This window comes from Euleptes europaea, chromosome 4 (assembly GCF_029931775.1).
Source record: "Euleptes europaea isolate rEulEur1 chromosome 4, rEulEur1.hap1, whole genome shotgun sequence".
In the NCBI taxonomy this organism is placed as follows: domain Eukaryota; kingdom Metazoa; phylum Chordata; class Lepidosauria; order Squamata; family Sphaerodactylidae; genus Euleptes; species Euleptes europaea.
In genome coordinates, this window is record NC_079315.1 from 85,003,756 (window position 1) to 85,018,888 (window position 15,133).

A 15,133-nucleotide genomic window follows, 5' to 3' on the forward strand; every position below is an offset into this window, starting at 1 on the left:
GTGATCATGTTTTCAGCAGGCTGGGAAATTGTGAGCTTTGCTGCATGTAGGGCATCACTAACCTCCTGACAGGTACGGTTGCTGCAGTATGGAAGCATCTTCCACAACAGGATTATGTATTTGCAATGCTGACAGTTTGGCATGATTGGGGTGGGTGGGGGGGGGAGTTCAGAGCCAGCCCAAGTCTCCCATGCTAAAATGACTAAATTTATTGTGTGTTTCAGGGAAAGGGAAAACCTGCCTAACAACCAAGATTAGTCAGAGTGAAGGTCAGTTTCCAAAACACCACAGACTTTGATGGCTTCCCTTCCTTTTCGTTTGATTTTACTTATAGACTATTTATTGACTTTGGGTTATCTCTCTCAGCATTGATGCGATAACAGACTGTTCCGTCTTGGAACAGTGCAGCAAAATTTTAAGGCGCCTTCTCTGCTGCAGTGTGCTGTGTGCGACATTTTGTATGTGCAAACACCCTGTAGTTGTAGTCCAGCCCATAATTGTATATCCTACTGAAATCAACAGAACTTAAAATAACATTGTGGGACTAGGTTTCCCCAGGGGACTTAAAAATGAATTTGCACATCGTTTGAGTTTCATGTCAAAACTGGCTTGGTTAATCATAGAATCATAGATTTTGAAGGGACTACCAGGGTTATCTAACGCAGGAAATTCACAACTACATCCCCCCCACACACTCCATGCTCAGAAGATGGCCAAGATGCCCTCCCTCTCATGAACTGCTTAAGGTCATAGAATCAGCATTGCTGACAGATGGTCATCTAGCCTCTGCATAAAAACCTCCAGGGAAGGAGAGCTCACCACCTCCCAAGGAAGCCTGTTCCACCAAGGAACATCTATAACTGTTAGAAAATTCTTCCTAATGTCTAGATGGAAAATCTTCTGATAACCCATTGGTTCTGGTCTGACCTTCTGGGGCAACAGAAACCAACTCAGCACCATCCTCTATATGACAGCCTTTCAAGTACTTGAAGATGGTTATCATATCCCCTCTCAGTCTTCTCCTTTTCAGGCTAATGAGGGAGAACCTTTTGACAAACAGATATACAAACGGCACTAAAATCCAAAAAGCATTGTTTGTCCAGACCAGTGTTTTTTAAGGCTTCTGGGAACTTGGCTCCTTCAATTCAGGGAAGCTTTGCCACCCCCTGACCAATTTGGGACAACTCTCTGAACAGACTGAGCTTGGTGTAAGCCCCCTTCCCATCCCACAACATCTAGCTATGCTCAGGGGACTTGATCAGCATTCTGTTCAGATCGCTGCCTGTTTGCAAATTACAAGCAGAATCCTTAAACCTTCTCTCTTACTAAGGCTGAAAATTTAATGTAGTTATTTATTTATTTGTGTTATTTTATAGTCCGCCTTTCTCCCTGGGTAGGCTTGCCAGGCCCCGCAGCTCCACCAGCGGGAGCTTCGTGGGGCCATGGCGTTAGCGCACGATGCGGCTACGTCACTTTTGGTTTAACCCGGAAGTGATGGGGACGCTCTAGCAATCCCAGCCAAAACTTAGCAGAGGGCGCTAGAGCGTCCTCGTCACTTTTGGGTTAAACCGAAAGTGATGCGTGTGCTGCGTCTGCACGCGTGTACCCGCAGTGCCCGTGCGCATGCCCGCAGTGCCCACCAGTCAGCTGAGGCCCGGCGGGCAGCCCGGTGGATGGGCGGTAGTTTACCCACCACCACCAGGCAATTGGCAACCCTATCCCTGGGACTCAAGGTGGATTACACAGTGTAATGCTCTGAACCAAACTTTTTCTGAATGGTGTCCTGTGGGTTAGGTCAGTGAGCTGCATAATTTCCTGGAGGATGTTTTCATATGGTAGGTGCACACACAAACTTCCATGCTGCTAATATCCTTCACGCTGCCTAGATAGGGGAAAGGGGGAAAGAGGGCTGTAGTTAATTCTAATTGGATCCTCCATGCAGATCCTCCATAGTCAGATTATCAAGATGTAATCAGAATAAAGTCCACACCATTAATATATCTGATCCAATGGCAATAATTTATGGCATTAGCTAATGACTGAACACTTCACCATTAACACCTCACCATTCAGATTGCATTGTTGTTCTGGAATCTCACAATCTGATTTCTTTTCTCTATGCGGCGGGAGGGACTTCAAGGGGAAACAGTGACTCAGCAGACATGTGCCTGGCAGACACTTTGTCCAGCCAGAACAGTGTGCTGATTTTCCCACCAAACAGGATTGTATCAATAGGTATTTTGGGACACAGTTTAATTCCACTTAATTTATGCATATCCTTGTCCCATCTCTGTGGCACTGGGAGAGCTTTCTGGTAGGGCTGCATCTGCTAAAGCAAGGTTAAATTTTGCTTACGCATGTTGACAGGGAAGCCAGGCTGCATGGACTGGGACTGAGACAAGGGCAAATTGACCTTTTGGCAAACAGCTATAGAGAGTGACATTGTATAGGGGTTAGAGTGTTGGACTATGACCTGGAACAACCAAGTTCGAATCCCCTCTCTGCCATGGAAGCCCACAGAGTGACCATGGGCCCATCACAATCTCTCAGCCTAATCTCCCTCACAAGGTTGTTGTTGTGAGGATCAAGTGGAGGAGGGAAGAACAATGTGAAAAGCCAATTGGGATTCATGATCAGGGAGAGAAATGGGATATACCAAAACAAAATAAAACAATAAAACAACTTAAGATCAGCCTTTACAGTCATTGGCTTTCATACCATGTAATCTGCCATGTAAACAGAATACTACTTTTGCAAACAGGTTGCTCAGAGTATTTGTGTCTGTGGGATAGCAGAAGTTGAGGGTCTTCCTCACCACATACTGCACTGTCCTCTATAATGGGAACCCAGATATACATTTCTGGTGGCCATATTAGCTAATCTGACTGCATGCACAGCTGAGAAGAAAATAATATTCCTTCTTGTGGACCTATATGTTCTATAGACCCATATGTTACATACATGGCAGTTTTATATGCTCTGTCTTCCAATAAAAAAATGGGTTCTGTGACTTAAAATCTGTAGTCGTGTAATCAGTTTAATTGTGTGGCATCTTAATGATTGTTTTTATTGTTTCTATGTTTTATTTAGTCCAACTTTGTAATGACCTTTGGCCACATTCAATAAATATTTACTACTACTACATAGAGCCAGCATGGTATAGTGGTTAAATGTGGTGGACTTTAATCTGGTGAACCGCGTTTGTTTCCCCACTCCTCCACATGAAGCCTGCTGGGTGACCTTGGGCCAGTCACGGTTCTCTCAGAACTCTCTCAGCCCACAGGGAGGCAGGCAAAGGCAAACCACTGAATGTCTCTTGTCTTGAAAACCCTACAGGGTCACCGTAATCAGCTGTGACTTGATAGCACACATACATGCTACTACTATTACTACTACTACTACATAAAAATAAGTAAAGGTTTTCCCTCCAAAGAGAATAGGAAGCTTGCTTGCTGTGCTGACTGAAAGGAGGAATAGAGGCAAAAGCTCAGACTGGGAGAACGGGAAACAGTTGCTCACTCTATAGCCCCTTTAAAACTGCCCTCATAATCCAGCTGAGCAGTGGGTAGCTAAAAGATTTGTTGTATCAGTTCAGACACAACTGGTTTGGATCCCATATGCTAATATATATATTTTACCTGTTCAGACAAAATCACTTGCATCCCGTCAGCATTGCATGCTGCTTTTTATGAAAATGGCTTTCGCCTGTTTTCAGTTCTTCCTAGAGGTGCTGAATCACTTCAGTGTGTTGTTTGAATGGTCTGGAGTGCTTCTGAAAGGACTGCTATTGTTTCCCTGCCTAGAGCTGTTGAAAAAAAAAATTCTGTATAGTTTGGATTTGTCCGAATTCGGCTCGTCTGGATTCAGGATATGCCAAAGTCCGAACTCCCCCACTTCGGGTCCGTGCAATTCAGCGCGAATTCAAAGTTTGGGAAAAAATTTCGGCCGAATAAAGCCATTAAAAACACAACAGCGCCTTTCCGTGGCTCCGGGGGGGGGGGCATTTTTGGGGGTAGAGGTCCCAAACTTTCAGCGGAGCTTCAAGGGACCCTTCTTGCAAGACCCCCCAAGTTTTGTAAAGATTGGGTTGGGGGGGCTAAGATATGGGCCCCGAAAGGGGTCCCCCACCCTTAATGTGCATCTCTGAGCAGAGCTTGCTGCCCACACACAAAGCTCCCAGCCCCGACAAACAGCTGAGCTGCGGGGAGCAAGGGGAGGCAGGTGCGAAGAAGTTTGCAAAGCAACACAACTGCAAAGCAACACAATTATGCAAAGCAACACGTTTGCAACCATGCAAAGCAACACCTGACACCTGGGAGTTTGCAAACCATGGAAAGGGGCAGAGCCAGCTAGCTATGCATAATGAGCAGGAGGGGTGGAATTTCCCCTTTTGCATCGGACTCGGGACCAGGAAAATGCATTCTTTAAGTCACCATTTGAAAACCAGTTTTGAACAAGCATCAAAATAGACCTAACCGATCTTATGAATGAGGGAAAACCTGAGGACAAACAACTGAAGCCTCCCCCCCTCAAACCAGGGAGAGAGAGACTCGAGGGGGCACAGGCAGAATGGGCAAAAGCCCCCTTTGGCTTCCCCCCCACCCACAGAAACTGCTCCCTCCCCCCCCCACACACAGACTCTGCTTCCCCCCCACACACACACACAGGAGAAAAATTATAGATTAAAGCCCCCAAAGGGGTCTTACTGTGGCTGTCTTCTGTTCCATCAGGAGGGGCTGGGAGGACTGGGTAATCCAATATGATTCTATTAAAGCACGGGAGGTTTTGCCTTGGATTTGCCGCTCTGGAGATGCATACAGGATCGGGTGATCCATTCATCCCAATAGGGAAAAGGGGAAAGCCCATATCTCGGGACCCCCTGACCCAATGTTTACAAAACTTGGGGGGTCTCTTAAGAATGCTCGTCTGAAGCTATGCTGAATGTTTGGGGGCTGCACCCCCAAAAATGCACCCCCTGAAGCCACGGAAAGAGAAAAGGGGGAGCCCATATTTCGGCCCCCACTAAACCCATTTTTACAAAACTTGGGGGGTCTCTTAAGAAGGCTCGTCTGAAGCTATGCTGAAAGTTTGGGGGCTGCACCCCCAAAAAAGCACCCCCTGCAGCCACGGAAATGGAAAAGGGGGGAGGGAAAAGGGGTGGAGCCCATATCTCGGGACCCCCTGACCCAATGTTTACAAAACTTGGGGGGTCTCTTAAGAAGGCTCGTCTGAAGCTCTGCTGAAAGTTTGGGATCTGTACCCCAAAAAATGCGCCCCCTGCAGCCATGGAAAGGAGCAAATGTGCACATGCACCCCCCACGAGGATTTCTCTCTTTTTCTCTCCCTGCCCGGGCAGCTGATTCCTCCAGTAATCAATCCTGACTGATTGGCCAGAAGAAGAGCCAGCTTGGCCACCGATTGGCCGGGGGAGAATGCTGCTTACTGACGGTTATGCTGCTGCGTCCTGAATTTGCTGAATTTATTCGTGAACTCCTGAACTCGCTGAATTCTGCTCCCCTGTTTTCCCGCCATTTTTGAGTTCAGTTCGTCCCGAACTAAAAACCGACGAATCAGGGGAAATTCAGCTGTTTTTCAGTTCGGGACGAACCGAATCGACAGCCCTGTCCCTGCCTTTTGTCTGTGGTGCGTTGTTTTTTTGGGGGGGTTAACTCTCTAAGATTTGAACTATAGCATTATAGCACTATAGTTATTGTGCTATAGCACCCTTCACATGCCTATTGCTGTAGCCAGAAAAGAATGTGCCACCAAAAAAGGTGGGAAAACAATATCAGCACTCGTTGAACTGGCCAGAGCGCTTTAGAGATGGCTCATAATTGAAAAATGAATGCCCATCTCTGTATCACTTTACTCGGAAACGGGCCAACAACTGATGACATCCAGTTTAGAATGGGAATCTGAAAGGGCCTTCATCTGCTTTCCCTCAATCTCAGTTCCTGGAAGGAATGGGGCAGGATTTTATTGGCTGGCAGGCATGCAGAGTTGTACAAACTGAGGAAATAGGTTGATGCAGAGATCAATGATGAGTATCAGACCTCTCTAAAATGGAACCACTGATTAAGGAATCTGAACTCTTTTGACATCATTAATTTGTTTTAAAAGCAAATTTGTCATTTGGGTGGAAAGGCAAGTAACTTTTTTTAGTTCATGAAAGACTGGACTATCCTTGTGTACACAGTAACTCCTGTTCACATGTAATGCAGGTGGTGGAGTAGGCCGTATATTAAAAAAAACTACCAGTTTCCATGCCTTACTCCTGTCCTTGAAACATTTTTCCTGGCCAAAATCTCACACTGAAAGTCAGCCTGGCTGAAAGAAAACTGCTTCAAGTACCTCAAAACATCAAGGTAAAAAAAGAGGGAACGGGTTTACCCCACCCTTGTCTGTGTGCTCATAAATGGCACGGCTTTATGTAATCTGCTAGACAGGTGACAGAGAGGAGCCCTTGAATGAGAAGTACAACACCCAAGAATTTATTTTTAATTAGATGGAAAACATTAAAAAATATAGCTGTAAATTTGCTTCCTTTATAACAGTGGACGTGAATGACCCATACAAAAATTTCAATCTGGTGTAATAACAGTGAATAAGGAAATGAATATAAAGGCATAGATCCCATAGTAAATTTACACTAACAGAAAGGGAGCAATGTTTGCCTGTCCCCTGACTCCATACCTCCAATTTCTCTCTCATGTTATTACCTAGGGTCCCCTGTCACACAGGAAGATTATTTGGGGGAGTGTCTGCAACTTCAGAGAGAGGGGGGAAGGCAAGAAAACCCCACTGAGCAGACTGAAATGCCTTCTATTAGCAGATGTTTATCATGGGAGGGTTTCAAGCCCATATATATATTTTAAAACCACCAAAGGCCACAGTAACATTTCTGCATGTTCAAGTTCTGCATGTTTTGTATGCACCTTCATACACAGCAACTTCACCTGCAGCGTGAGCTGACTGTGTCCTTCTTGTTTTGTAAAACAGCTTGATGAAAGACATTCACTAAGCAAACAGGAAAGATTTTGAAAAGGGACTAAAATGTGTTTTGTATTAAAGGGAGCTGCAGGTATATGCTGTAACGCACTTGTACTACAGAAAGCTAAAAAAAAGTAAACAAAAAAGGCTGAATGATACGAGTTGCATTCCTAACATGTCCTTGAATTTACAGACTAACAAAAAAGTACTTTCTTGAAAGCAATCTGTCTAAAATATTTCTATTTTGCTGCAATTCTTCTAAAACAGAAATAGCTCAAGAAATACTTATCAAGGTGTTATCTCTATTATTATCATATTAAATCCTACTAAAAACCAAGATCACAATGAACTAGGGTTGCCAGCTCTGGGTTGGGAAATACCTGGAGATCTTGGAGGTGGAGCCTGAGGAGGGGAGGTTTTGGAGAGGGGAGGGACTTCAATGCATAGAGTCCAATTGCCAAAGCAGCCAATCTCTCCAGGTGAACTGACCTCTGATTCCCCCCCCCCTCCCAAGGCCTTTCCCCTTTATTTTTCCAATGGGAATTTTGGGGAGTACTGGGAAAAAACCCCTCCTATTTCCTCTTTTCAAATGAGTAAGTTTCTTTTAAAGGCAAGGTGGGCATGCTGTAGAAATATACAGCTCATAAATCCAAGATGCATTTCTGCATCTAGGAGAATATCTAACGAAGCAAGCAGAGCTTTCATTTCTTCTCAATAGTTGCATGCCTTCAGTTGTCCTTTCGACCTGACGTGGTTGACCTTTTCACCTCTCCCGGAAACCACTGTGACACATTTTCCTACAGACTGGGTAAAACATAGCTTATTGCCCTACCTTGTGGGGGGGGGGGGAGATCAGAAGGAGGTGGGGCAGAAACTGCACTAAAGGCTCAGAGGAAAACTGAAAGTGTCATTGAGAACTTAATTTTCTTTAATCAGTTAGCAAAAATTATGGTACACATGTGAAGATAACATAGCTTGCCGTTTTATCTTGAGTAGTGGGTATATGTGGAATTGTTCTTGTACAAAACTAAGGCATTTATAACTTTTAAGTTCCATAAATATGTCAATTTTATATGCTAAGTAAGTTGTAAATGACACACTTTATGTTGCTCACAAGGTAAAATGAGTTTAAATTTGATCGGGCAGTAAATATTGCATATATTTCAATTTCCCCCCAAATTCCCATTTTTTTCGTGGAAAATGTTTTTCCCCCTCATGGCTTCAAAATTCATAGAAATTTTATATCTCTATTTATGACACTACTTTATCAGAAAGTGACACCTTTCTGAGAAAACAAACAAACACTTGTACCCAAGTGTAAACCCAGTTTGGCCAACTCAAACTTCCTTTAAACAGTGTTTCACATGATATATGAAGATTACCTCATTTAAAAATACAAATCAGCTCATGTCACTTTTGGTTTTATGTGAATTATCAAATGAAGTAAATTTCAGAATATCCTGGAAAACACTGTTTAAAGGAAGTTTTAAACCCTATGGAGCGGTTCCACAGGGCTTGAAGGTGAGGGCAGCCTTTTGGCTTTGGGGGCGGTAAATCCCCCTTTGGGGGTGGCACAATGGTGCCACCTCAAGCCACCGGCTCAGCCCTCCCCATCAGGAATGGGCTGCCGATGATACTTTTTACAGATACACACTTAATATTAACTGTGAACTAATCTGTGCTGCTTCCACCACCATCTTCTTGCTGTTATTTTGCATTCACCTGTTTAAAGTGGCTGTCTGTGTGAATGTAATTGTGAGAGTAGGAACTGAAGGAACTCAAGGAAATGCTGACAGACTCTTAGCTAAATTGTACTAATAACCTATATAAATGCTGACTTTCCACAGGTTATCAAAAGCCATTTCTTTTCACATTTTCTGACATTTAAAGTATGCACATAAAACAATTGATTTCTTTATTCTTCAACAATTTTACATTACACAAATGAAAATTGGTTCAGCCCTGGATTGCTAAACTATCAATTTAACTTCAGTGTATGGTGCTGTATTCTATAAAAGCAAGAAAATCTTCAGTGTAATATCAAAATAAATGCTTGTCTTTTATAAATATTAGTGCAAACATACAAGGTAGCATTAGCTTTTACTTATTCTGATGTCTTCACTTTTTAGGATGCTTTTTTTTGTTGATAAAATACATTTTAAGGAAAAAATGTTTAAAGACCACAGTACATTGTGTATGTGTTACATACCGTCAAGTCACTTCCAATTTATGGCCCTATGAGTTAAATACCTCCAAAACGTTCTATCATTAACAGTCTCGCTCAGGACTTGTAAACTGAGGGCCATGGCTTCCCGTCAATCCATCTCATGTTGGGTCTTCATCTTTTCCTGCTGCCTTCAACTTTCCCTAGCACTATTGTCTTTTTCAGTGAATCTTGCCTTCTCATAATGCGACCAAAGTACAATAGCTTCATTTTAGCTTCTAGGGAGAGTTCAGGCTGGATCTAGCACCCATTTATTTGTTGCTGTTTATTTGTTTTGGCAGTTCATGGTATTTGTAAACCTTTCCTACAGCACCAATTTTCAAATAAGTCAACTTTCATCCTGTCAGCTTTCTTCACTGTCCAACTTTCACACCCATAAAGTGCAATAGGTAAAAGGTAAAGGTTCCCTGTGCAAGCATTGGGTCATTCCTGACCCATGGGGTGGCATCACTTCCCGACGTTTACTAGGCAGGCTTTGTGGACGGGGTGGTTTGCCAGTGCCTTCCCCAGTCAGCTTCCCTTTACCCTCAGCAAGCTGGGGACTCATTTTACCAACCTTGGAAGGATGGAAGGCTGAGTCAACCTTGAGCCAGCTACCTGAAACCAACTTCCATTGGGATCGAACTCAGGTCGTGAGCAGAGCTTGGACTGCAGTGCTGCAGCTTATCACTCTGTACCACGGGGCTCTTATAAAGTGCAATACCACCAGTGACACATCCTTACGGCTTTCGTTATGATATGTTCTGCATATAGATTGAACAGTTAGGGAGATAAAATGCATCCTTGTCTGACACCTATGCCAACTGGAAACCTTTCTGTTTCTCCATATTCTGTCCTAACAGTAGCCCCTTGTCCAGAGTATAGGTTGTGCCATCAAAACAATCACATGCTGTGGAACAGCCATTTTTTAAAAAACCAACCATAGCTTTTCATGATCCACACAGTCAAAAGCTTTGCTGTAATCTATGAAACACAAGCTGATCTTCTTCTGACCAATATAAATTTGCAATATGATCTCTTGTGCCTCTTCCTTTTCTAAATCCAGCTTGAATATTTGGTGTTTCTCATTCCATATATGGTGAGAGTCTTTGTTGTAAGATTTTGAGCATTACAATACAAGTTTGTTTTTTTCAGTTTTTAACATGAGCAGCCTCTTGTCAGGTTTTTGTGTCATGGGAAGCTTTAATAACAAAAACCAAGAAGGTAGCTATATTGTTTAATATATTAAAAAGGATAGGAATCATACAGCAAAAGAGAACTCCATACACCTGCAAGTATATGATTAACAGTGCAATCCTAAACAGATTTATATCCTTTAATTCCAGTGAAGTCCATTAGTATAGAACACTGTGACTCTGTTTAGGATTGCACTGTAAGCTACTTATAGTGTCATCCTATGCAGTGTTATCCCTGTCTACATCCACTAAAGTCAATTGCTTAGAAAGGTGGAACTCTACTTTGGACTGTAACCATATTTTGAAGACAGAATACTGACAGTTAATATTATTAGCACGAATTTCTATTTAGACATCTCCAATATAGAAAAGGAATAATTGGATGCAAAATTTTATTACAGTTAAACACAAAGCAGATTTGACAAGGTTTTACTCTCCCAGGTTGCTTTTCCTTACCATTACATCCCCAGATATCAATGTCTTTCTAATTTGATTTCCAATAAAATCATATCCATTTCTTATACTTCCCCAGTCAAACAGATCAGTTTGGCATTCTCTTCATTCCCTTAAATCAGATCCATTAAGTATATGACAAGATTATCTATTCAGGGGAAGTACTAGTCAATACAATTAGGGATGCTTCCAAATTCCTGAACAAAAATCCCTCTAGAATTGGATTAAGACCCACCTATTCCTGTCATGAAATGAAATGACATGATACTTTTACAATCTTTCTTTCACTCATAATTAACTGTGATGCTCCCCTCTGGCTAGGACAGCTGCCCATCCCTCTGTCATTGTTAGAGATGGGACCTGAGGTGGAACCTGAGGATCTTAAGGAATTATAGCTCATCTCCAGAGATCCATTCCCATGGAGAAAATGGATGTTTTGGAGGGTGGACTCTATGGCATTTTACTCCACTGAGGACCCTGTCCTCCACAGGCTCCATCTCCAAATCTTCAGGAGTTTCCCAACCTGGATCTGGCAACCCTACCCCCCAACCCCCACCAGTAACCAGGGGGGACCTGGCAACTCTAGTCATTATGTGGGGTCAGCCCCAAGATCCCGAGGCATCAGAATGGGGAGAAGAGGCGGTTGCACCACCTTATTCCTCTCTCTTTCCCCTGGTCTCCTGCTCTTGTAGCCCTGGAGAAGGGTCTAGTGCTTCCTCCCTGGCCTGCTGTAGGATCTGTCTTTTACGGGTTGGGTTTGGCCCTGCCTTTTTTCCAGCCTCCCCCAGCTTACTGTCTTCCTAGTGGTCCTGCTTGTCAGTGAAGGGGAGAAGCCTCCTTCTCCAAGATAGGCCCTCTCTTTGATCTCCTGACAGTAGGGTTGCCAACCTCCAAGCTCATCCATGGAGCTTGCTTTAAATGTATCTGCCTTTCTGCTGGATTGCCATTTGTTATGCTTTTATGTGCATTTGTTATTGTTTTCATTGTCAATTATAAACCAGGCTGGGAATGATTTCAGAGGAAGTATGGGATACCAATGTTTCAAATACAATCAGTTCAATTAGTTAAGAATACCTGCCTCGTTCCTGAAATAGCAAGTTGCAGACTTACAAACTAGGCTTCCAGTCACATCTGATGTTATTCCCAAATGTCCAATCCTTGAAGGGAGGTGGGAGGTTTTCTCCACAAGACTTCACCTGTTCTTACACGATAACCCATTTATATCTAGGGGTTGCATGGTCCTCTAATGGATAGGGCTGTTGGAAAAAAAAAATTCGGTAAAATTTGGCCCGTTTTGATTCAGGAAATGCCAAAGTCCGAACTCCCCTGATTAAGATCCATGGAATTCGGCGCCAAGTTCGGGGAAAAATTCGGCCGAATAAAGCAATTAAAAATACATTCGAGCCTTTCTGTGGCTCTGGGTGGGGCTGGTTTGGAGGTAGAGGTTCCAAATTTTCAGCGTAGCTTGAGGGGACCCTTCTTGCAAGAACCCCCAAGTTTGGTGACAATTGGGGCAGGGGGTCCCGAGTTATGGGGCCCGGAAGGGGTCCCCCCAAATATCGCCCACAGGAATAAAGGCATTAAAAACACATTTGCAGGTTTCTGCCGCTCCGGGGAGGGGCATTTTTGGAGGTAGAGGCCACAAACTTTCAGCGTAGCTTGAGGTGACCCTTCTTGCAAGAACCCCCAAGTTTGGTGATGATTGGGGCAGGGTGTCCCGAGTTATGGGGCCCGGAAGGGGTCCCCCCACCCATCTGCCCATTACAGCCTTTAAAAACACATTCGAATTGGGCCGTACCATTACCCCGGCCTGGGGGTCTGGTCTGGTGGTTGCCTCAGCAGTTGGGCTGTACCATTACCCCAGCCAGGGGGTCTGACTAAAAGGCAATTAATCCCGAGAGAAGAGGAGGTTGCACCACCTTATTCCTCTCTCTTTCCCCTGGTCTCCTGCACTTGCAGCCCTGGAGAAGGGTCTAGTGCTTCCTCCCTGGCCTGCTGTAGGATCTGTCTTTTACGGGTTGGGTTTGGCCCTGCCTTTTTTCCAGCCTCCCCCAGCTTACTGTCTTCCCAGTGGTCCTGCTTGTCAGTGAAGGGGAGAAGCCTCCTTCTCCAAGATAGGCCCTCTCTTTGATCTCCTGACAGTAGGGTCGTACCATTACCCTGTACCATTACCCCGGCCAGGGGGTCTGACTAAAAGGCAATTAATCCCGAGTTATGGGGTCCCCCCATCCACCCATTGGAATGAATGGGAGCAGGCAATCTTTAATGTGCATCTAGAGAGCGGCAAATCCAAGGCAAAACCTCCCGTGCCAGAGAGTATGTGTGTGTGAGTCTGCTAGAATCGTATTGGATAACTCCTGGGTCCTCCCAGTCCCTGCTCCAGATAGAAGAGAAGTCATCCACAGTAAGACCCATTTGGGTTTTTTTCTCTTATTCCAATGGGCAGATGGGCCCCCATAACTCAGGGGCCCCTGACCCAATCTTCACAAAACTTGGGGGTTCTTGCAAGAAGGGTCCCCTCAAGGTACGCTGATATTTTGGGACCTCTACCTCCAAACATGCCCCCCCCAGAGCCACGGAAAGGAGTGAATGTGTTTTTAATGCCTTTATTCCTGTGGGCGATTTGGGGGGACCCCTGCCGGGCCCCATATCTCGGGACCCCCTGCCCCAATCATCACCAAACTTGGAGGTTCTTGCAAGAAGGGTCCCCTCAAGCTACGCTGAAATGTTTGGACCTCTACCTCCAAACATGCCCCCCCTGGAGCCACGGAAAGGCACAAATGTGTTTTTAATTGCTTTATTCAGCTGAATTTCCCCCCGAACATGGAACTTGGTGCTGAATTCCACAGATCCGAATCAGTGGAGTTCAGACTTCGGCATTTCCCGAATCAAAACGGGCCAAATTTTGCCGAATCTGAATTTTACCGATTTGTTTTTTTCAACAGCCCTATCCATTAGAGGACCATGAAACCCCTAGATATAAATGGGTTATCATGTAAGAACAGGTGAAGTCTTGTGGAGAAAACCTCCCACCTCCCTTCAAGGATTGGACATTTAGGAATAACATCAGATGTGACTGGAAGCCTAATTTGTAAGTCTGCAACTTGCTATTTCAGGAACGAGGCAGGTATTCTTAACTAATTGAACTGATTGTATTTGAAACATTGGTATCCCATACTTCCTCTGAAATCATTCCCAGCCTGGTTTATAATTGACAATGAAAACAATAACAAATGCACATAAAAGCATAACAAATGGTAATCCAACAGAAAGGCAGATCCATTTAAAGCAAGCTCCATGGATGAGCAAGATTTAAAACATCTGTGAATGAAAGCCACAGAAATCTAAGAAGTGTATCATAAAATCCTTCTTAGTCACTTGGAGTTTGTTACAATTATTAGATTGACAAGCATCTCAAGACATCAGAAGATGGCGGGAGATATTCAAGCCAGCCATTCTTGTCTTTTGGAAGTCCCCGGGGATTAGTGAGGGGTTGATTCCTTGATGCTGCACGTCATCACTTGAATATTTACATTGTACATGGTATTAATAGCAAGCATATCTCTGCACATTTTTTGCAGGGAAGAAAATGCAAAATGTGACTTTTGACAGCATTGAGCTTGGAGCCCACACAAAGGTAAAATGAATGGAGCAGTAAGGAACCCACAAAGTGAGTGGAATATGAGATTAATAAAGTGTGTAATTCAAGTTGGAATTAATAAACCCATATCTTGCTCCTTTCTGAGACCCCTTAAATGTAACACCTGTAATGGCACCTATCTATAGTGTCTTGAAATTGCATGTGTTATGCTGCCTCCTTGCCTTCCTTAGCATTTCCTACTTATTTTTGCTGCTGCCAAAGACTCTCACTTTAGACTACTTAGTTGAACCAAAAGAACAGGATAGCTTAGTTATATTTGGTAAAATGACAAAATAGTCAGCACGTGGGGGTGGCTCTGAGGTAAAAGGGTGTCCTTTACTCTAAATAAAGCAGTTGTTTTCACTCAAACATAGAGTTTATTTAAAAGTATAATAGCATAACAGTTTCAGTATTTATCATAAGCATAATGGTTTCAGATAGGTACAGTTCTACTTTCCTCTAAAGTTCCTTAAATAAAGTTAGCCACAAAGGCTTATTTTCCTCACTTGCCACTTAGGCTAATAACTTCCTCAAAGAACACCAGTTTCTCTCACAGCACCTCTCTCTCTCAGTCTCTTCATCCACTCAACTCCTTTTTCCTCTCTTACATCGTCCTTCCTCCTCTGTCCAACAGAAACCCTCTCTACAAAC